The sequence below is a fragment of the Pezoporus wallicus genome, unplaced genomic scaffold (assembly GCF_028554395.1).
Source record: "Pezoporus wallicus isolate ANWC-B61680 ecotype Strahan unplaced genomic scaffold, APGP_CSIRO_Pwel_v1 contig_8705, whole genome shotgun sequence".
Taxonomy (NCBI): domain Eukaryota; kingdom Metazoa; phylum Chordata; class Aves; order Psittaciformes; family Psittacidae; genus Pezoporus; species Pezoporus wallicus.
The window spans coordinates 2,177,382-2,198,845 of record NW_026638439.1 but is presented as its reverse complement, the minus strand read 5'-3'; the positions used below and the strand labels follow the sequence as shown (position 1 = coordinate 2,198,845).

The following is a 21,464-nucleotide window of genomic DNA, read 5'->3' as shown; positions in this document are numbered from 1 at the left end:
TGTTTCTCACCCAGTCTGCAAAGCTGGCTGGGGGCAGCCAGCTTATCGGCTGCTTTAGTGACTGGAACTTATGGGACTGTAAGTCACATAAACATCTTTATGATTCAATTTTCTCATCTGAAAATAGTTACAAAGAATGTTTCTTGTGGGCTTTGGGATCTTCTGGGAGAACATGCCCTCTGTTAAATTACAGTATTGGTGCCTGTTTTGGGGATAGCCGTGCTTTTCTGGAGAATTAAAGGCTAAGAAATCAAAGTGGCAGCACTGGATGTTTCAGTAGTCAGTGCCCATAGTCAGGCCAGTTGTCCAAACCACCTCCATACATTGCCTGCTGAAGGCATTTTAAAGGTCTGGCTTTTCTCTAAGTGCTGAAATTGGAGCTCATTTCCCTCCCTTCCCCCAATAAACGTAGCTTCAGTTGCAGGTACTGAAATGTCTTTTCAAGTTCTAAGCACAGATAGGAAGTTTTTTTCTTCCTGGCTCGCATTTCTCATCTTTGATCTTCTAACACGCTCCAGTTCATGCACAGGAAAAAACTCCCTTGCCACTGCACATTCTGTAGCTCTGGTAGAAAACATCTGGTGCTTCTACTTGGTCTGAAAGAGTATTTGTGTCAGGGCCCAAACAACAGGGAAAAGAGACTCCTTTTTTCTCTCCATAAAGTACAGGCTGGCTCCAATTTGTTACTCAACACTGTTCCATAAGGTTAGAGAAAACAATAAATCTTCACACCCCCAGCGACAATGAGAAGGGTCCAGTGGCATATACTTGGAGCAACATCAGCAGTAGCAGAGGGGAATAATTTTTGTCATACAATGAAAAATAGCATGTGAGCCCAAAGGAATCTTGATTTGCAATGCACAGAGACAGAGCTTGGATGGTTTGCAAATGACTGGTGTTGGTGTACATGATGCTTTGGCAACTGGAAAACACAGAGGTGCCCCATTCTGAGTGATCTTTGTTTCCCTGTATTTTTCTGGGGTTACACTGGGCTACATGGGGAGATACAGAGAATTACCAGAGGCTTTATAAAACAGGCTGCAGCTTTGCCTTTAAAAAAGAGCTATTCCAAGTTCTCCTCTTCCACTGTGGTCTTCTGTAAGTCATTTGGACAAACATGGTATCAGAGAAGAGAATTTCAGAAGGCTTCCACTTAGTAGATGCTGAATTTCTCTGAAAATCCACTTGCCTTTGGGTTCCTAGATAGGAAAGAGTCTTTGTGATGAAAATTACACTATTTCTTTGGGCCTGCAGTGTGGTCTATTTCATTGTCTTGCATTTGTGAGGAGTGCTGACCCACATTCCTCAGTCACTGCTACTGCAGCAAGGCAGGTTACTTGAAAAATGTGGAACAACACGAACCAGACTGTGCTAATGATGAAATTATACTGATGGCTGAAGTTTAAGTAACAGTTAATGCACTAATTTCAGTATAGGAAATACACTAAAAAAGCAGTAAGAACTCCTCTTGATCCTCATAATTAATGAGAACTGCCATGATCCCTCAATATATTTCCACCCACAGTTTCTTTTATGTTAACGAGTGTGTAGAAACACACAGCAGTCAGCCAGGCAGAAAGGCCTTCCTTCAGAGTGCTTTCCATCACACTGTACAAGCCCTGTGTGATTCCCTGAAGGGTCCTGGAGCCAGATCTTGCCTGTGTTGAATCCTGGCCAAGAGTCTCATTTCTTTCAAGTGAAACAGCACAAAGTCAGCCCTTCAGACAAGAATGTACCCATCACACATCTGATCTACATGCACCCAAATCAGCATCATCAGCTGTGCTGAGCATTTCTGGAAGGAAGATGAGTGGAATACATATCACTTAACTTTAAACATCTCATTTGGCCTAATTCTCAAATACCCCTATAATTCATGGATGGAAGTGAGTGTTGTTAGAGAGCAATTAATCCAGTTTAGATGTCTGCAATATGATGAGGGAATTCCACCCCAGTGCCTGTTCCTCTGCACTCATTATATAGGAAGTCTAGACATCTGGCTTGGATACAGATGCCTAAAGACAGATGAGAGGTTTCACCTAAGGAGATACAACAGAATCTGCTGGGTATTAGAGGCTTTGCAGTGGCTCTCGACTGGATAACAAATGCCTGAAAGCATGGAACCACTTGTCTGAATCATTGCAACTGTGCAAGACCGTAATGAATTAAAAGCTGTTTACATGAGGTTTCTGAACTTCAGTGTTGGCCTAGAATGGGTGAGGCCTAAGCAGTCACTGATCCTCAAGATAAGAAGTTTTTTCAGCAGCTCTGTAATCAAAGGGGAAAAAAAACCAGCTTTTCTTTAAATCACTGCTTTAATCTTGTTTCTCCCACCAGTGCTGGAATTTTGTGCTCTGCCACCAAATGCAGCAGGCTATTTATAGTGTCAGCTTGAATGAACAGTAAGAATTTAGACTCTTGTTACGGCTGTATCTTTGAGATGATGGAAATCACAGGACTGAAAGTTGACAGTAATGAAGGTGCGCTGTATTTTCAAATGTAGCTGTTTCTGCCACCACTCTGATCCCACAGGTACATTGGCAGGGCAAAGGGATAGATTTGGCAGGGATTTCTACGCATGTGGTAGGGAAAAGACTGAAAGGATTCAACTCCGAAGCTTTTGTTGACTTCTGAGGTCCTGGTGTCACCATTTCATATGGCCTTTGAAAAGGTACCTTTGGGGGAAAAGTGAAGGATTGCGGCTTTAGGGATCATAGCCTATTGATACGTGGCAAATCAAGTGTCTCATCAGCTCTTTGGAGAGAGGAGCTTCTTTGCTGTTGGGTAATAAAATGGAAAGACTGCTTTGGCTGTCTTTATTCAAACAATATAGATAACAGCAAAACACAAAATGTTTCCTCTTTTTCATTTCCCCAGATGCATGCTTGAATATTCCCTTGTTTTTCACATTGCTTCGTGTAATGCTTCAGTTTGCAGGATAATTTAAAAGAAAACAGCTGTGAAGCTTTTTAGTGATCCCAATCGCTAATGCAAATAGGAAATCAGAATAATGCATCACGCAAGTGGAGACAGTTTTGACTATCTATGAGAAGCCACTTTTCAAAACAAGATACATATCATATCACATATAATAGGAGGGTAGTATATAGTTAGAGCTTTATTGGGCAAATGTGATAGCCCAGAAATGTCAGAGGCTGCACATCAGCTTTGTACATGTAATGGTTTCAGTGAAAGTCAGGGTAAAATTAACAAGTCCTCATAGACATTTAAGTGTCTCCTGTGCTTCTTCATGTCTTGGATCTTCAGTGCAGGGTTGTTTGCCTGTGAATCATAGAATGCTTTGGGTTGGAAGGGACCTCAAAGCTCATACAGTTCCAACCCCCTGCCATAGGCAGGGACACCTTCCACTAGAGCAGGTTGCTCCAAGCACCATCCAACCTGGCCTTGAACACTGCCAGGGATGGGGCAGCCACAGCTTCTCTGGGCAACCTGTGCCAGTGCCTCACCAGCCTCCTAGGGAAGAACTTCCTTATATCTAATCTAAATCTCCCCTCTTCCAGCTTAAAGCCATTCATTGTCCCTTGTCCTATCCTTACAGGCCCTTGTCAAAAGTCCCTTTCAGGTATTGTTGGCCCCTTTAAGTATTGGAAGGCAATAAATGTGGGAGTTTTTTGGTTTTTTTTTTAATAGTAGTGCTGCTTTGCTGAATGATGGGATTTCAACATTTATTTTTATTCTGAAGCTTTGTTTGTGAAAAGCAGGTACAACAAAAGCTGAGGGATAGCTCTGTGGGAGAGCACTTGATGGCAAAGACACAAATCCAAGTCTACAGGTACTTCACTCACGTCACTACGGGAGCTCTGGCACTGGATGATCTTTCCTTCTCTCCCTGGAATTTCCCCTGAGAAAGCTTAGTCAGAGAGGCAGATTTGTCAGAATGATTCAAGGAAATGACTTAAGAGTTGTGAAATTTTTCTAGCTTCGTCTTATTGAAACCAGCAGGCTCAATTCTCCCTTTGGTTTTGCATCAGCGCTGCAGAATGCACAAGCACGAGGGAATCCTGGCTCCTTGGTGTGCAGGTCTGCCTCTTCTTCAGGGAGCATCCTATGCCTGACACAATGGATTGTAGGACACCCTGAGTCACTACTGGAACATAAAATATAATGGTCATTACAATATATGACTATTTATACACAGAGCCCTTGGGATGACTGAGTTTGAAAGCAGAAAACCACAAGTGCTTTTAACATCAAGACTTGTGCTGCTGAAATGGAGAAACAATGAGCTGATGCGCATGCCATGGGCTACTGGCAGACAAAATATACCCCCAGATGTGCTGACCTTCATAGGGCTGTAAATTAAACAATTAAATGGAAGTTTTAGTAATAAGAACAATTTAGCATGTATAAGGTACAGCATAAAATTGTGCAATTGATGAAAAAAGAGAAAGTTTAACTTCTGAGTGGTTTGAAATCCTACCCTGAAGCACCTGAAAACATTAAAGCTTTAAATTTACACTCCTTACAAAATGCGTGGCTGCATGTAATGCTTCGTGCTAGTCTCTCTGGAACCCACCACATCACTCCATCACCATTTTGATAAGGAAAGAAACTTGGACCCAAGGATACAACCTGGCAGAGCAGGAAAACCAGGAGTGAAGATGGACAGGGAAGTGAGACCTCCCGAGTCCCAGCCTGATTTGATAGGCACCTTCTCCTCTAGTTCTCCTGGTGGCATCTTGTCTCCCTAGGCAACTACAGATTAGAGAGGAGACAAAATAGCTTGATTCCAGAACTGGAAAGCAATGACTGGAGCTTCGATGTAGGGAAAATGTCAGGGAAAGACAGTGAACTAACAGTTGAAGCAGAGGCGTCAGAGGCAGGTGCTTCAGGTTCTATTTTTGACTTGGACGAGCCAATTTGCTTCTCTCTGCTTTGGCTTCTCCTCTGCAAGATGAGGATGCCAGCAGCTGCCTCCTGGGTGTGGGTTGCTTTACTGAGGCCAGGGTTGTCAAATCTCCTGTTCTGGATGATGCTCACTTGACCTCAGCTTTGTTCTCTGCATTGTTGCCTGCATCTACTTCACTTGCATCTCTGCTGTGCTTTCCTGGACCTACACAGGGTGTAAAAGGCACACAGCAACATGTTTTGGAGCTGTGCAAGGTGGGACCTTCCTCTATTACTGCATGGCCTGAGGGCTTCCCCATGGCAACTGATAACCAAACAAGATGATGTGGGGGTCTATAGAGCTGGTAAAGTCCACTAAATGGAATTGTGGCCCTTGCATCTCTCTCTGAATTAGATACTATTGCAGGGCACAGGCAATAGATAGGTGCTGGAGTTGTGTCCACAGATGGGCAATGGAGCTGGTGAAGAGTCTGGAGCACAAGTCTGATGGGAATGGTTGAGAGACCTGGAGGGGTTTAATCTGGAGAGGGCTCACGGGGGGACCTTATCACTCTCTACAGCTACTTGAAAGAAGGGTGGAATGAGCTGGGGGTCTGTCTCTTCTCCCAGGTAACAAGACAGAGCAAGAGGAAATGGCCTTAAGCTGCACCACGGAAGGCTTTCATTGGATATTAGGAACAATTTCTTCACCAAAGGGTGCTCAAGTATTGGAACAAGCTGCCCAGGGCAGCGGTGGAGTCACCATTCCCGGAGGTATTTAACAGATGCGTAGATATGGGGCTTGGGGACATGGTTTAGGCAATGACTTGGCAATGCTGGGTTAACAGTTGGACTTGATCTTAAGGGTCTTTTCCAACCCAAACGATTATGTGATTCTCCGAGCCTGCTCCGTTATATCCCCATCTAATGTTAGCCCAGCTACAGCTCTGGGCTTTACAGCAGAGGGGTGGTGAGGGACAAGTGATGATTATCAGCCGGGCCCACCCTTCCTGGCTCTGAATGAATGAGTTTCCAAGGCTGCGGGTGCTTTCTCTTTGCTGCATTCCCCAGAAAATCCCTGGTACTTGGGCTATCCTTCCTTCCAGGAATCACTGCCAGCTCCTCCTGTCCTTCTATCAGTCAAATCCGCTACCGCGTAAATTCAGGTGTGCTGCGAGACCGTCTGCTCTCCGGAGCCCGGATCGAGTGTGGCGGAGCAGGGAGCCGGAGCACAAGGTGCACTTCTCGGTTATTTCTGATGTTAAAGCTCTCACGTTGAGGGCTGCGGCCGGGAGCCGCCTCCGCGCTGCCTTTCCACCCTCCCACCCCGCTTCCGGCAGGAGCCGAGGACCGGCAACCAGGAGGATCTCAGCGCGGGGCGGCCCCTTTGTTCGCGCGGGTCGCCGGGCCCGGCCGTGCCCCGGCCCGGCAGCAGGGAGGGAGGGGCCGAGGCTCGCTACCGCCTTCCCGCCGCGCTCCCGCCTCAGCCGCGCAGGGCGGGTCTCGGCGGCCGCCCGCCAGCGGCTGCAGCCTGCGGCGGCGCGGGGGTCCCCAGCCGCTGCCCGGGGGTAAGGAGGCAACAAAGGAGGGGCGACGGCCGGGGAGCGGGTCCGCGGAGCGCCCGGGAAGGGGGCTTGGCGGCGGCGGCGGCTGGAGCATTGCCCTTGGGCGGGGCGGGAGGCACCGTCCTGAGGCGGGTGCGGGCGGTGCCGCGGCCGCGCTGGTCCCCGCAGCAGCGCCGGAGGCTGGGTAGAGCGCGGCACGGAGCGGGTGGCTCGGGGGGGTACACACCCGCGTACACCCATCCGCTGCTGCAGCCTGGCCGCCGGGTGCTGTGCGGTGACGGACACCGCCGGGCCAGCTGGAGCGGCAGGGCCTGTCGCTGGGAAGATGGAGCGGAGGGTGGGTGGCAGCATCCATTGCTCGAGGCCGAGCGAGTTTAGGTTTGAAACGGGGGAGAATTCTCTTTTGTCTGCGGGAAGCTGGACTGCTCAGTCTGCTCTCTGCGTTGTTGCTCTTCAGTGATAGAGATATCAGCATTAACTGTGTGCTGCAGGATTTGATGGGGTTTTGTCTGTTGTAGCAAGATGTGCTTCTGAGGAAGGCCCATCAGTGTTGGGCTGCTGTCATTTGCAGGGTGAATGGAGCAGGATGTGCCTCTTGTACCTCCTGGTGCAAATCAGTGAACGGTCTGTGTGGGAAAGCATTCAGGGATGGAGGCAGAGGCGTGTGTTATCTCCAGGGTGTCTAGGCAGGCTGCAGCAGCGTTAGGGAAGCGCTGGGAGACAAAGCACTGTGTCAGTGCTGGCTGTTACTTGCTGCTCTGTTGGTTGTCAGTCTCGTAGGCCTGCAAACCTTGTCTCAGGAGCTCATCCTGCTGGAATGGATGTCAAGTTTCACCAGCCCATCCGTTACTGCTGGCTAGAAGAGTTTCCTTGAGGGTGACTTGCAATTTGAGGTGTATTTGGGGTGCATGGCATGTGTGTTTGCCTTAGCCTCTGCCTAGCAGTGCTCCAGGAGGGCCCCTTTAAACAACACGGGTCAGTCCTGCCCCATCATTGCTGGGGAAGTGATGCTTTAAATGTGCTGCAGCTGCCAATTTTTAAACTGGGATATGGGATTTGGCATTTTAAGACATTACCTGCCTGCTCTTACAGCGTGCCAGGGCTAGGATGGGGAGAGTCTGCATCAAACAGCTGTGTTCTCATGAAAATCTGTCACCGTGCCTGCCAGAAATCACTGAGAGTACAGGACTTCAAAGGCTCAGCTCTGAGACAAGCCCCATGTTCAAACCTTGGCACCAGCCATTATGGGCATATCAGAGAGAAGCTGTGCTGGCACCAGTCTGTCACCTCAGGAGCACTGATGTGTGTGAGGGGCCTGCCTTCATTTAAGGGGAAACCAGTGTGTTTGAGGAGATGTTCTTAAGATGTACAGACCGAGTTGTCTGCTGAGGCTGAGGATTGGTATGTGCTCCTCTTCTGCTCAGCTTCCTGCCGCCTCTAGCCTTGGAAGCTGCCATCATTTACTCCAGCAAGTAGCAGTTCCTGATACATTTCCTCTTTCTCCCCATTTGTGCTTCTGCTCTGGCAGAAGAAATGATGAAGAACCCAGAGGGGAATTTCCCAGTGTCAGGGGTGCAGCTGTGGAAGGGTACACGTGCCAGTTCTTCTTCCCTTCCATTACTTTTAACCATGGGTGGTTAAAATGGTAAGAGCACAGATTCTGCCTCCTGACTGAGGTTGCTTTTTTTATTTATGAAAATGCCTCCTTTATCCATGAAACTTAGGAGGAATAAATAGTTTGGGGGAGGGAGGGAGGTATCATCATTCTGGTGAGGATGAGAGACAATATATAAAGCAAGTTCCATCTGCCAGATGCAGGGTGTCAGTACCACTTTGTAGACTGTATACAATGCATGGCAAGGTTTATGTACTGTTAAAGCTCTGGGAAAGACGAGGTAGCTAGATCTGAACGTGGTTTGTTGCTAACCTACATTAGACACTGCTATGCACTGATTTAGAGATGTCTGTAGGTATTTACAGAAATATTTTTCATAAACATCATTTATAAACACCTTGAACCCCATTTCCCCTTCTATCTCACAAGGGGTCTGAGCACAAGAACAACCAAGGAAGTTGCTGATTTGAGGCAAGAAGGCATATTTTCCCCCTTCTGCTCAATTGCTGAGTTAAAAGCAGTCAACAGTCTCTGGCTGTGGTTCTCTTATCACTATTCTTTTGATATTTACAGTAGAATTTCAGGTCTTGTTGGGAGAGCACCTTGGCTCATGGTACTGGTGATGTCAGACTCCAGCAAGACTGGGACTTTGTTTTACTGGTCAATTTTCTAAACCAACCAGATTAGGTAATTTAATGAATCAAGATGACAAACTGTCTAAGCTTGCTCCAGAAGCTCAGGGCAGAGAAAGGAATTGGACTTGGTCTTCCTGAGTCCTACTCTAATCCTTCCTTCTCCATGGGGCTGGCCTTCCCAGGGAAAGCTCTGGTCTCTGTGACTGATACTGGTGGAGAACAGAGAAGTCTGTCAGTGCGTCGATGTACTAAGTCTCTTTCTGCAGTACCACCATGCTCCTGGAGCATCTCCCCTTGCTCTGCTGAGAGGACCCTGTGTGCTGTGTTGTGTGCTTGAGCTGCAGTGCTAAACAGGACAAAGCAAATTGACTTTCCTTGTAGCTGGATTTAATGTCTTACTCATATGACTGTGCAGTAGCTCTTGCTGTAGCTACCAGTGGGAAAATGACTTTGTTGCATGTGACTCTGAGGCTGGCACCTTAAACTGATAGTTACTGTTATTCCTGACAAACATCCTGAAGAAATGCTGTAAAACAAAACCAAACACCACAATAGCTCTGCTTCAGACTTTTTGGAAATCATTCCCATGCAGTGGCGTGGTTTTTATCTCCTTCTAAATGAGTGGAACTGTCTATACAATAGGCATGGTTGGTTGAGAGACAGTGTAAGCAAAGAAAGAGCAATGAAATGAAGAAATGGAACCAAACATTGTAATATATCGTTGTCATGGTTTAACTTATTTTACTTCAGCCCATGGTTGGAACTAGGTAACTTTCAAGGCCCCTTCCAATACAAATCATTCTATGATTTCATTCTATGATGGAATAAAATATGATGCTGACTTGAATTGGCACTGAAATTAGGTGAGCCTTTCCTTTCAGTGATTTATTTTATTATGCTTGTGTTTTCCCACCTGCATAGTTGTAGAGAAACGTGCACAGACAGTGGAATGCCCTGCTGTGGACTCTGAACCAGCTGTGAGGTCCCATCTCCCCATCCTCATCTGTGCTGAAGCACAAAGGAAGTCTGAAGTTCTTGTTTGGTTTATTTTGGGAGTTAATGTTCTGAACTCTGCTGTTGACTCCCTTGATAGCTCCATTTGTGCCTGGGAAAGCCAAATGCTTCTTTTTGAAAAGTATTTGTACTCTGTGTCTATAAACGCTTCAGAAAGATTTCCCAAGTCCTTTGGTGGGCTGGGTGTTCAGTGGTGCCTCATAGAGTCGAGCAGCTCTTCATCTCTGCTGCTGTTCCTTAAGTAATCTTGGGAAAAATCTGTTTTCTCTGTATTTCTTTCTCCCCACATGGGTGTTGCAGCTCTGAACTCCTTTGAGGTCTGTGAATTAAATGCTCTGTGGATGTTGGAACTTTTTAACCACTTCTTGGTGTTTTTCAGTCCCTTCCCTGTGCTCCCTCAAATGGTTCCTTTTAAAAAGATAATGTGAAGAGAGTTGTATTGCTTGGGCTAGAGCTCTTGCTGAAAATGAATTGTTTTGTTTGCAGTGGTGTAGTAAAGGCTGCATAGATGTTGGTTATGCTGGAAGGGCTTCACAACAAATTGGAATGACAGAGGCTCCCAAGAGATCACCTGTCCCAGGTTATGTCCATCTTCATCCTTGTAATTCAGGACAGAGGTTTGAGGATTTTTATTCTTAAAGAATGATGTGGGCAATGAGGGTTTTTCTCCAGCCTCCCTGGCCAGTCTAGCTCAGTTACAACTGCAGAGCATGTGTCTTCCCCTTTGTTTTGTTTATTGTCGTTATGGCTTTGTATATCAGCCTGTTACTCTACAAAGGACCAGTACAAAGGTGTTTCATTGACAAAAGCAACACAATTTCTTCTGCAGCATGAACTTCTTTGGCAGCACATCCTCTGGCGGGGCAGAGGAAGGCTTCCAAAGTGAGGCACCAGCTTCTGGCATAGGCACCAGCAAAGGCTTTCTCTGGCTGGTCTGTTCTTTTTCTTCCTTTGACATATTCCTCCCCCATTATCTGTTGTATCATGCTCTGAAAACTTCTGTGTCCGCCAATTAGTGCTGGAAACTTTTCAGCCATCCTGACAGGCACAAAAAGCAGCTGCCTGCTGAAACAAACAGCACTTCCCATCCCTTGCATCCCTCCCATTCATGACCTACAAGCACATCCCCTGGATGGAGAACAAACCTCTCTGGAAAGAGGCCTCTCCTGGAAGATGTGGAGAGGTCTTTATGTCATGAAATGTGTTTAATGGGTTTTTTAGCCTCGTATTTGACTGTTGTATATTGTGTGCTATATTACCTCAGTAGCTTCTGTCAGCTCTCTGTGTGAAGCCTATCCTGGTGATTAAAGGCTGCTCCTTAGCTATATTTAGCATAAAGCTATTTGTTTTATAACTGAGATCCTTACTACACTAACTGGAGTAGGTCAGTCTGCAACCTTGAATAAGTGCATTTTTTTTTCCTCTGGACTTCTGTTTCCCAGCTGGTAAGCTTGGCACGTTATAGCTGATGACCAATCCACCAGCCATCCCTAATGGAGATTTAATGAGGAGCAATATGGCACTGAAAGGCAGGCTTGTGTGGAATATACTGCTGGGGCAGGGAAAGCTTATGTTTTGCCTTACACTGTTCATCTTTTATGTATCTGTGTATGTAGTCTTGTAGTGGGATCTATGAAGTAGATTTTGAACTTGCTAAATCATAGAATCACAGAATTGTTTGGGTTGAAGGAGCCTTAAAGCTTATCCAGTTCCAATCCCCTGCCATGGAAGGGCCACCTTCCACTAGCCCAGCTTGCTGCAAGCCCCATCCAACCTGGCCTTGAGCACTGCTGGGAATGGGGCAGCCACAGCTTCTCTGGGCACCCTGTGCCAGCACCTCAGCACCCTCACAGAGAATCTCTTCCATAGGAAAGATTTCTATGTGTATGTATATTTATATGTATTTCTACTAAATGATATTGGCAGTAATACTCCTGCAAGTTTAATCATGATGTCTCCGAAGCATCTGCAAGCACTTTTTCCCTTTTTATCTCTGAATCCCCCCAAAGTGCTTTGCCTAGATGGTAGGAAGGTGTGGGAGCACTTCCAGCACATTGACATGCAAACGTCAAAGTCATATGGTACTTTTGGGTGATCATATGGTTCAGGTTTATGGAGTGCTTTGACACACTCTGCCTTAGGGTGCTGGCAGTATTGACTGTCATTGTTAGAAGAAGTTACAACTTGAATTTTGCTTTTCCTTTTTGATTGAATCAGAACCAGCCTGTGTTGGAGATGTCATGCCAGCACTCTGTGGTGTGATGTGCTTGGGCTGCTGCTTGTAGCTACACTTTACTTGCTTGGCTAGGTGAGATTATATCTTGATGTCTGTACAAAATCATGATTGTGGTCTTGCCTGCATTAGAGGAGAGATTAGTGACACTTTCTATATAGAAGCCTGTTTCTGTAAGGAGTGCAGGAGCATCTGGGGACACGCAATGCCTCTAAAGCTCTGGCTAGAACATGTAGTACTGCAATATTCAAAGAGTGTGGTGGGTTGATCCATCTGCCTACCTGCGTGCAGGCTGGGTTCACCCTGGCAGCTTCACTCTTATCTCCAGAGTTAGAAATTGTTACATCCCATTTTTAGCACTGATCCATCTGAACGGACCTGTTCCTTTTGGCTGCCAGCATCTGTGCATCAAACACTGCTGTTATGTGTGCTTCCCAATGGCATGGGGTAGTGTGTAGATAGGAATGCTGATTAAAACCAGGCTGTGGAGCAGTACTGCTCTTGCAAGGCCTCTGTTGCTGTTGGAGGAGGCTGGGATGGACTATCTTTCCCAGATGTGTGCAGATGTGCCAACCTCTCCTATTCCTGCCAGCCCAGCAAGTCCCACTGCAGCACAAGGCAGGGCACCAGGCATGTTCAGTCTCCACACCTCCTTTGCAATCTGACTGTGTAGGATGGTGGTTGCTTTTTCACCCTCTAGAAACTGTAATCTCTCACCTCCTCTGGTGTAACATCCTATGGTGCTGGGGTGGCTTAGTGTGTGGCTCAGTGCCTGGAGGCTTTGAGCTCAGATCTGTACCTTTCTACATGTGGTGCAATTCAAAGTAACTGACAGCTTCTCCAAGGCAGGTCCTGAGGTGTGGGTCATAGGAACCATGAGACAGGAGTGATAACATGATAATGTTGATGGGCAAGATCCAATTTGATATAACATGCTGAAATTATTATGGTTTTGGTCATCGATAGGGATGTAATTTAATTAAGAGGTATGTTCTGTCTTGTACTGTAAGGTTTGTGAGCTAGCTCTGGCTTTTCTAAGGACCTTTTTAAGGTGGTGAAGTAGGAAACTTCATGGTTAACACATACTGGCTGAAAGGAAACTTCCTACATGACTGGCCTCTCTGTGTCCAGCAGTGGCTGTGGTGGGAGCTGTGTAGCTATGTCGGTGTCAGCTGCGGTCTGGGGAAGTTACAGTGTTTGTAGAGAGGCTCAAGAGACAGCAGCAATTAATCCACATAGCCCAGAGGTCAGGCTCTGAAGTGGGAGGCTGGTGAATCAGCAGGGAGGAGGAGGGTGCTCCAGGGAACAACTGTATCCAGCATTGTTCTGCTGCTGCCAGTGCAGCGATGGGAACCAGGATGCTTGATTGTGGGTAGAAGGGATGGGGCTTACACAGGGCCTTGGTGCTCTGGAGAGAGGGTGAGTTTGCACCTTTGCAGCATCTTAGGTTTGATGATCTCTGATCTTTCAATAGGTACCAGTGGTGGGACCCTCCTGGTCTGTCACCCTTCTTTTTGCATATTGGTACTGTTATCATCTGTGCAGCAAGTTTACTGACCACCGTGGAAGAAGGAAGCAGGACTCCTGGCTGTCAGTGCTGCATTTCAACTGTGAGAGGGTCTGTGTTTCCTTTTCCGCTTACCTCCTGTTGTATCTCTGCTTACTCTTAACAGCCAGTGTCAAAGTGGGTTAGTTATTCTTTCCACTTTTGAGAACATTTGCTTTGTTTGAAGGAATAAGATGATGTTAGCTCATAGTATTTGACATAGAGTTTACTTGGAGATTTTGCCTGGGATGCAGTATGCATTTTGGGTTGCCCATGTCTAAACCAGACTGAATTCAAGTGATGAAGGTTTAGAGAAGATCTCATAGGATGAAATGGAAGTGGTGAGTGCTGTGTCTTGGGACCTCTCAAAGGAGAGCATTGCTTGGTCAAAATGATACTGTGAAGGTGGAGAAAGGGCAAAGCTGTCTTGGGAGAGCGTTGGACGCAGTGGGAGAATGTCAGAGGGCAGGGTTTGCAGAATGTGTGAAGGGCAGAGTAGGTCTGTGGGCAGAAGGCTGGCTTGACTAAATCTGGACTGGCAACTGATGGGGGATTCCCAGCAAGAAGAGGCTGAAATTGATGCTGCTGAACTGCAGGAATGAAAAATCTTGTGGTTTTATAACTAAACAAAAGGAGTTGCATTAGGTACAGGGTAGGTCTTTTTGTCCTGCATCTGTGCCTGAAGTTTCAGCAGCTTGTGGAGAGGCAGGGACACTTTTCCCTTAATGTGGCATTGTTTGTGTTGGAATTCTTCTGAGGGGATTTCTCACTAGATGTTAAAACTTGCAGAACTAATGATCCAGGGAAGGGCTTTGCTCTTGTTCCTGCTATAGTGACCAGGTCTCTGCTGCATACTGAATTGCAGTAAATGTGTGATTATATGGACAGGGTACCTTCTTCTGGTGCGCTTGAGGGTATGTGTAGATGTTGGGCAGCTTTAGTGGAGCACAATGGGGGCTTCAGGAGCAAGCGCAACATGTCCCAAAGGTATTTTCTATTACACCAAAATATGTTGCATTCCAATCCTATTTTCTTTGCTTTTAACCAAATCATCTGCAAGTTTAAACAGGTACAACTGCATTATCAGGAGACAGGCTGTCATAACACTGCTCTGAAAATGAAAACAGAATTCCTGGTTTCAATGTGCAAAGAGAAAGAGAAGAAGCTTGCAAGACTAGTTGTTTCCTATTTTCAGCTCTTTGTTGCTTCAGCTTTTCAGTGACAGTCAACAAACCAAGGCTGGCCTGCTAAGAAGTCTTCATTGCATGTGCAGATTGTAAGAAAGGGGGGGAAATCAGGGCAGGAAGGACCTGGGTGCTGTTTTTGTTTCATAATCAAAGCCTAGGGTAGAAGTTAGATTGCAGAAGTGCACAGATCAAAAAGTCTGTTAACCTGAGCTCCAGTGAATAATGGATCAAGTGCCAGGGTGAGCTTTAATGCTGCACTAAATCAAGTAATGAAAAGCCAGGAAATTCTAGAAGTCCAGACTCTTCTGTGGCTTTGCACAGGGTGTGTAGCCTGGCTGAGTTAGTGTATAGCTCAGATTTAATTAAAGACTTTTTTTTCTCCAGTAGTAAAATACCAAGCACTTATAATGGAATATGTTTGTATAGCAGCCTTCCAATGTCTGAAGGGGGCTACAAGGGTGTTTCATCAGGAACTGCAGTGATACGACAAGAGGTGATGGGCTCAAACTGAAACGGGGGAAGTTCAGGTTAGATATAAGGCAGAAGTTCTTTACTGTGAGGATGGTGAGGCACTGGCATAGGTTGCCCAGAGAAGTGGTAAATGCCTTATCCCTCAACCAGTGTTCAAGGCCGGGTTGGACAGAGCCTTGGGCTACATGGTCTAGTATAAGGCATCCCTGCCTGTGGCAGGGGGTTGGAACTAGATGATCATAAGGTTCTTTCCAACCCAAACCATTCTATGTATCATTATCTTTCCTGCACTCTGCCTTCCTCATGTTTCTTTTCCAGATCCTACTTATGACACTTTCTGTCTGGCCCCTTGGATTTTGCCAAAGCCTCTTGAATAGTAGAGAAATCTTTCATGGACCAGTAGCAAGGATGAAGTCTGAACTGACCTGGAGGACAGCATTTATGAAATCTCTGTATCTGTTCCCTTCCCAGGGGAGCTGTGAAACTTTGGTGACTTGCCCTGTTTTCCTCTAGGAACACTGTCCCCTGCCTCCAGGGCTTAACTCCAGGGAGCAAGAGCTCCATAGATCCAAGCTCATCCGCAGGATTTTCCCACAAATCAGAGCTAGTTTTGCTCTGCAATTAGTGCCGAATTGTTGCTATCTCCTGTGTCAGTCTTCAGCAGGCGTTTTGCCAGCATGGGGAGTGTGAGCTCATCAGCAAGCCCGTAATTACTCCCTAGTTTGTATGTAATAACTTCCTTGAATGGCCTTTGTTTCTCGTGTTTTGGTTGGAGTTTTCCCCATTTTGCCTCAGGTTTTGCACTGTGGTTTTTAGGCTGCAGTGGGATGGTTTTGCATGTTCTTCCTTTAATAACCATTGTTTTATAACGAAACTAGTCTATTATAGTGGATAAACTAGCTTAAATATGGAAGTTTTTAACTAAAAGGCCTCTGGGCTTTCCCTTTGCATTCTGTGCTAATTATTATAAAACTGGAGTGAGAGAGACAACTAAACACAAGCTTTGTTAGAGGTTAACAGCCTTTCAGATGCGTAAGGGAGACTACACGGTAACAGCAGAGCTCTATGGCCGAAGAACCTATGTGAATTCAATTGCAAGGGAGGAAAAAAACCCGATGACTGTCAGGATTTTGGGATCCCCTGATTTTTCCAGTGTGTAAGTGAAAGCAGTACGCTCCTTTCTTTCATTCCTGTAGTGCTCTGCCTCCATTCCCTCTATGGGGGAAGGAAGGGTTTTCTTGGGAGAGGACTCGGACCTTAATTAAGAGTGAGCATCTTTTATTTCCTCTATACTTCAATTAAGCAAAAGAATTTAATCCTGATCTGCCATGGGCTTCAGGAATGGATTTCTGATTGCTTGTTGGAAGGAGTAACTAATGGGAGAAGTGAGAAGGCAGTGCTAGGATTGCCTTGGGTCGGATGGAACATCTTAAGGATTTAAGAGATGAAATTGACTTTTCAGTGTAATCTCTGCCTCTATTAGCAAAGCTGCAGCTTGACTTTATCAGATCCTGTCTCTGTGATCGGATTCGTTTCCTATCCCTCTTGCAGAAGATGCAGTGGTTTGAGTCCAGCCTTTGGATTTTGTTTGCAAGGGAAACTTTGGTTCTTAAAATCCCTACCCCTGTCTTTGCAGCACAAGCCAGTGTTACGGGGTCCTGAGCGTGGGACACCAAATCTTTGTCCTTGCCTCTGGCATGCAGTCTATTATGTATCCTGGAGCAATGGCTCTAGGATATAGAGCTGCTTTGCTTGAAAATCATTTTCCTGGGGGTGGGGAGGGTGCAAAAAAGCTTGGAAGTAGGAAGAGGATGCAACCAAATGCTCAGAAATTAGAGATTAAATAACCTTACATAATTTAAGAAAGCAGAATAAATATCTTTAGGCCAGTAAAGATTTTTTATAAGGCTTCATAAATGAGCACCAGAGTTGGCACTGTGAAAGCTTTTTGCCTTTATTCTGTGTGCCTGTTGTTGAAGTGAGTGCAGAGCTCCTCCAGCCATCAGTGGACCAGATTCTTTAGCAGTTTCTTTTCAGGAAGATGTTGGGCTTCAGGTATCACTTTTACCATTTGCAGTGCCTGATGCTGAAGGTTTCTGCAAGCAGGAATGCTGATTTCACTGGGAGATTCTGCATGAGGAGTATGACACAAGTGAGTATGAATTGCTGGAACAGGCAGCTGTGGGTCTTGTGGGGAGCAGAGTTCTTCTTGGGCAGTGCTAAGGTAAGTTCACTCTTGTCCAGAGTCCCAGAGGCTCTTGAATGACAGAGGATGGGGCCCAGACCCAGAAACTGCTTCAAGGCTCTGAACTCTCTGAAATACAAAGCCAGAACATGGGGTGAAAATTAAGTTCCTGCCTTTATGTTTAACTCTCCTGAATATGCATGCAAAGGATGTGTTGAAAACAAAAGTTGGTTTCAACTTTGGTTGACCTTCCCCAGGTACGTGTTGTGTGGCAGCATGTGGGATTGTCTCCTTCCTGTAGAGGCTGGGGATTTACCTTGCAGGCGTATAATTCCCTTTCTATTGCTCCATATGGAGTTGCTGTTATTACATTGTTAGAGCAGCTGCAGAAGGGATTCTTGGTCTTCCTAAGCTGTGTCTTTTTTACTAATGCAAGAGTCTGTGCAGATTTCAGCCACAGCACCACATCTTCTGATAGCCCTGGAAGTGGCTGGAGCTCTGCTTGCAGATGTGCTGCCATAGGGCTGCATCCCAAGTGCTGGTGTTCCCAATCCTTAGCATGAACATGAGGAGACCTGGCATAGTGTTTTAAATAATGGCACTAATTGCTTTTAAAAAACTATCTTGGATAGGAGTAAGTGAAACCAGGAAGACTTTATTGTGCAAACCTTTCCCTATCCCAGCTGTTGTCTTTAAAGTCACTGATTATTTGCATGAGTCAAGATTGTTGTAAAGTGTTTTACTACTTCTCTGCATTGTCTCTGTTTATCATTAACCTTCCATACAACATGATAACCTTGGTTTCCTTCAGTCTGATGACTAGATAGTTTTCTTTACCTTTTTTTCATAGGCCCTTGTCCTGAAAAGGTACGTGCATGTCTGACTGCAGACTTCACGTTTAAGTTCTTACATGTGGATTTCCAAAGCTAGAAAATCAAAAACCTAAATTTTGGTACTTACTTTTAAATTCTATGCTTAAGAAATAAGGAGTTATTTCCCCACAAAATATTGCATGTACCCAACTGTTACACCAGTGCTCAGATACAGTGGGTCTAAATGCCACTTGGATCTGCACTCGGAGTGAATTCCCTGTGCCTTGCCTAGGGTTTTGTGTTGGGTAAACACTTCTTACATCCAGACCCATCCAGAAGGAAGCACCAAGCACAGGATGGGACTGAGGCCAGCTCAGTCTGGTGTCTGGAAAGCTGCTCCTGTGTCTTGCAGTTGCTTCTCTCAATATGTTGAGGTGAAGAGATCCTTAGGGGGCTTTCTCCTGGGGGTCTGCTGTGTTGCTCACATCCATTTTGAATGGGATGGTATTCCACATGGCACACAAGTACTCGTGTGCCTTGTTGAGGGTACGAGGGATAGATGAAGCAGAGAAACTTGCAGATAAGCTGCATTGCTAAGGCTAACAAAGGATTTTGCTTCCAACCCATGTTATTCTTCTACCACGTCTGAACAGATTGAAGCCTCAGCACCTCCAGTTGTTCCTGGTTTTAACCTGTGCTGTTCTGATGCCTGGCCAGCCTTGTAGATACTTGAATATCCAGATATATTTCTTGTGGTGAAAGGTATTTTTTGGAAGTTATTTTTTTTGGTATTTAAGTACAGTATATATTTGTACTGAAAAACTGTTCCCTTTTTGAATCTGAGCCCAGGTGACTCAGATCCAGCTGAGTCCCCTTTTCTGATGGAAAGATGGAGAAGAGATTTTGGTCATTTGAAGCAGGCTTTCACATTGTGCATTCCTGGGATGCTTTTCTTAGTTGTGGGAACAGACAGAACCATTCATCTCGGTATGAAAAGATTGCGGGAAGAATCTAGCAGAGATCCAGCAAAATCCTTGTAATCTGTGTCATCTTGGAAGAGGAAGAAGACAAAAATAAGCAGAACTGATGGCTCCACTATCCACAAGGGCAGATGGGGTATTTTTTATGCTGTGTCTGGAGAAAGCCACATTTCCATGAAGTTATGCAGGGGGTCAAAGCTTACAGCTTATGCAGGTAATACAGGGAGTAGGAAAGAAAATGGCTCGTGTGGTTTTTATGCCACTTGTGGCATCGTATTTGTCTGTATCATGCATTTACTGCTGGAAGCAGGTTTTTGAGAAAGGCTTTGTCTGTTAACAGAGGCTGTTGGGATACTGAGGCCACAGTACAGGAGCTCAGGCCAAGTTATCTCTAATGGAGATACTGGCCTATGTCCCAGGCCAAGGCTGTTTCTGCAGCACAAAAGCTGCATCACTTGGTTGGGAGCTGATGTGTGACTTGGATGGCTCTGGGTGAAGATGACCTAATGGTGTAATTCAGAAGAGCTCTGTGCTCGGCATTTAGAGCTTCCTAAAACTCAGCTCATGTGTTTATGTTGAAGTGGGGGAGAAATTAGTGACAGGGAAGGAGTGTCTGTCCCTAGCAGCAGGCAAAGGCTTCTTTAAAAGTGTCCCAGACATCAGTCGCATCAATGCATTTCCAACCAGCTGGATTTATAGTAAGAATTCCTACGTGCATCCTCATCTCCCTGTGTTGATAGTGAGGGTGCAGGTACATGCTAAAGCAGTTGTCCATGTTTCCTGGCTTTGGTCAGTCTGCAGCTTGTGGAGATGAGAATGACACTTCAGACAACCCCTCAGACTCCCCTGTGAACCAACGTGCAGTGAGTGGTGTGGGGCTGAGGGCATCTGGCTGTCATGGAAGGTAGCATTTGAGTAGTTTTTGGCTCTGTGTGGCATGGACACCCCAGTGACTGTGGCCATGAACCAGCCATGGTGATTGTATTTCAGGATAAAACCAGCTATCTGCTCAGAGGGTAGTGTAATTAGCAGCCTGTGGAGTTCATTTGGGCTTCAGTATTAGGATGTTGAAAGCTAATGTGTTTGCATAAAGATTTATGATAGAAACCTCTCTGCAGTGGGAGTGCACTTCCTCTTGTTTCTCTGCCTGTGTAAAAATAAAATCCAGGCATCCTGAGAAGGAGCAGAATATCACAATATCCTGTGACCTGTGGGGACAGCTGATCCTCAGGGATAATGAGTAGTGGAGGGAGAATGAACTGAAGTTCCCTGGCTCTTCACAGAGGAACAAACTAAATTCACTGTCCCTAAAGCGTATGTGGTTCTGGCTGCAAAGATGGAGATCCAGAGAATCCCTCTGACAGAGGCCTGACAAACTGTAATATGTTTTTATTCATCTGGCACTCTTTCCCTGCTCAGATTCTTCTGTTTTATCCTTCCCCTGTGTCCTTTTATCCTTTGCTCATCCAGAATCCTGGCAGTGGATTCAGCCAGCATCCCCAGCTTGCTTAATCACAAGTACAGCATCAAACCTTGTAACCAAAAGGTAGGGCTGGGTGAGGAGATGTGCAAACCTAGGAGTAAAGGCATATTGTGAAGAAGCAAACCTTCAGGTTGAAAGCGATGGAGATGGGGCGAGATCTCTTGATAGAGCACATCAGCTGCCAGCAGAAGTGCTAGAAATCAAATTGCTGTGTACAATCAAAGCTAGCCCCAGGCAAAACGTGTCATATGAGATGGAGTGGGTGGGAGGGAGATGTCTGATGGCTTGACAGATAGGAGAAATATTGATACACTGATCAATGTTTCTCACCTCCAGAGTCTGTTACTTGTCTCCCTATTTTATGCTAAATAGAGCTGGGATCTGCAGCCTCCTGTCCAACTCTGTGACAGCATCTCGCTTTTGCAGTCTCTAGTGCAGGAAGGCAGTTTTCTTAACACAAACTGCTTGATCTTGTTCCTGCTGCTGGTGATGTGATCTGAGCTTCCCACTTCTCACCAACAGCCTTGACTTCTGTGTAAGTTAAAATACTCCCATTTGGTGCTGTCTGCAGGTGTGTGAAGTCACCTGAGGTGTTGAACACGCTTTGGGGGGAACATGGGGATGAGTGGGGCTTGATCCCTTGGGTTTTTACTTGGGCTGTCTTTGCTGATCCCTCCTTTCTGTGTTTGTCTAAGCTGGTGTGGGACGACTGACTGTAACTGCTGGACCACTCTTTGGTGTCTCAGATATTTGTGAGCCCTCAGCCATAGAGTTTTGGAATTCTTCTTGTGGTTTTTTTGTCCTCCGTGTCTGCTCGCAGATTTCCCTGGAGCTCTGCCAGCCCTCCCCTTGCTCTGACCCAGCCTGTGTTGAAATCCTTACTCATGCCT

General features: G+C 45.9%; 1 protein-coding gene across 3 annotated transcripts in view; it reads left to right on the top strand.

Annotated features, from left to right (window-relative positions):
• Nucleotides 1–6,262: 6,262 nt before the first annotated feature.
• The window catches only part of CLIP2 (CAP-Gly domain containing linker protein 2), a 75,309-nt gene continuing 60,107 nt past the window's right edge, over nucleotides 6,263–21,464 (top strand). For 2 of the 3 annotated variants that reach the window (XM_057410718.1, XM_057410716.1), the window contains exon 1: nucleotides 6,263–6,416. The gene's annotated coding sequence lies outside the window, so the exon portion shown is untranslated. Of the gene's footprint in view, nucleotides 6,417–8,041; nucleotides 8,059–21,464 lie in introns of those variants that run through there. The other variant, XM_057410717.1, reaches the window with a different exon arrangement.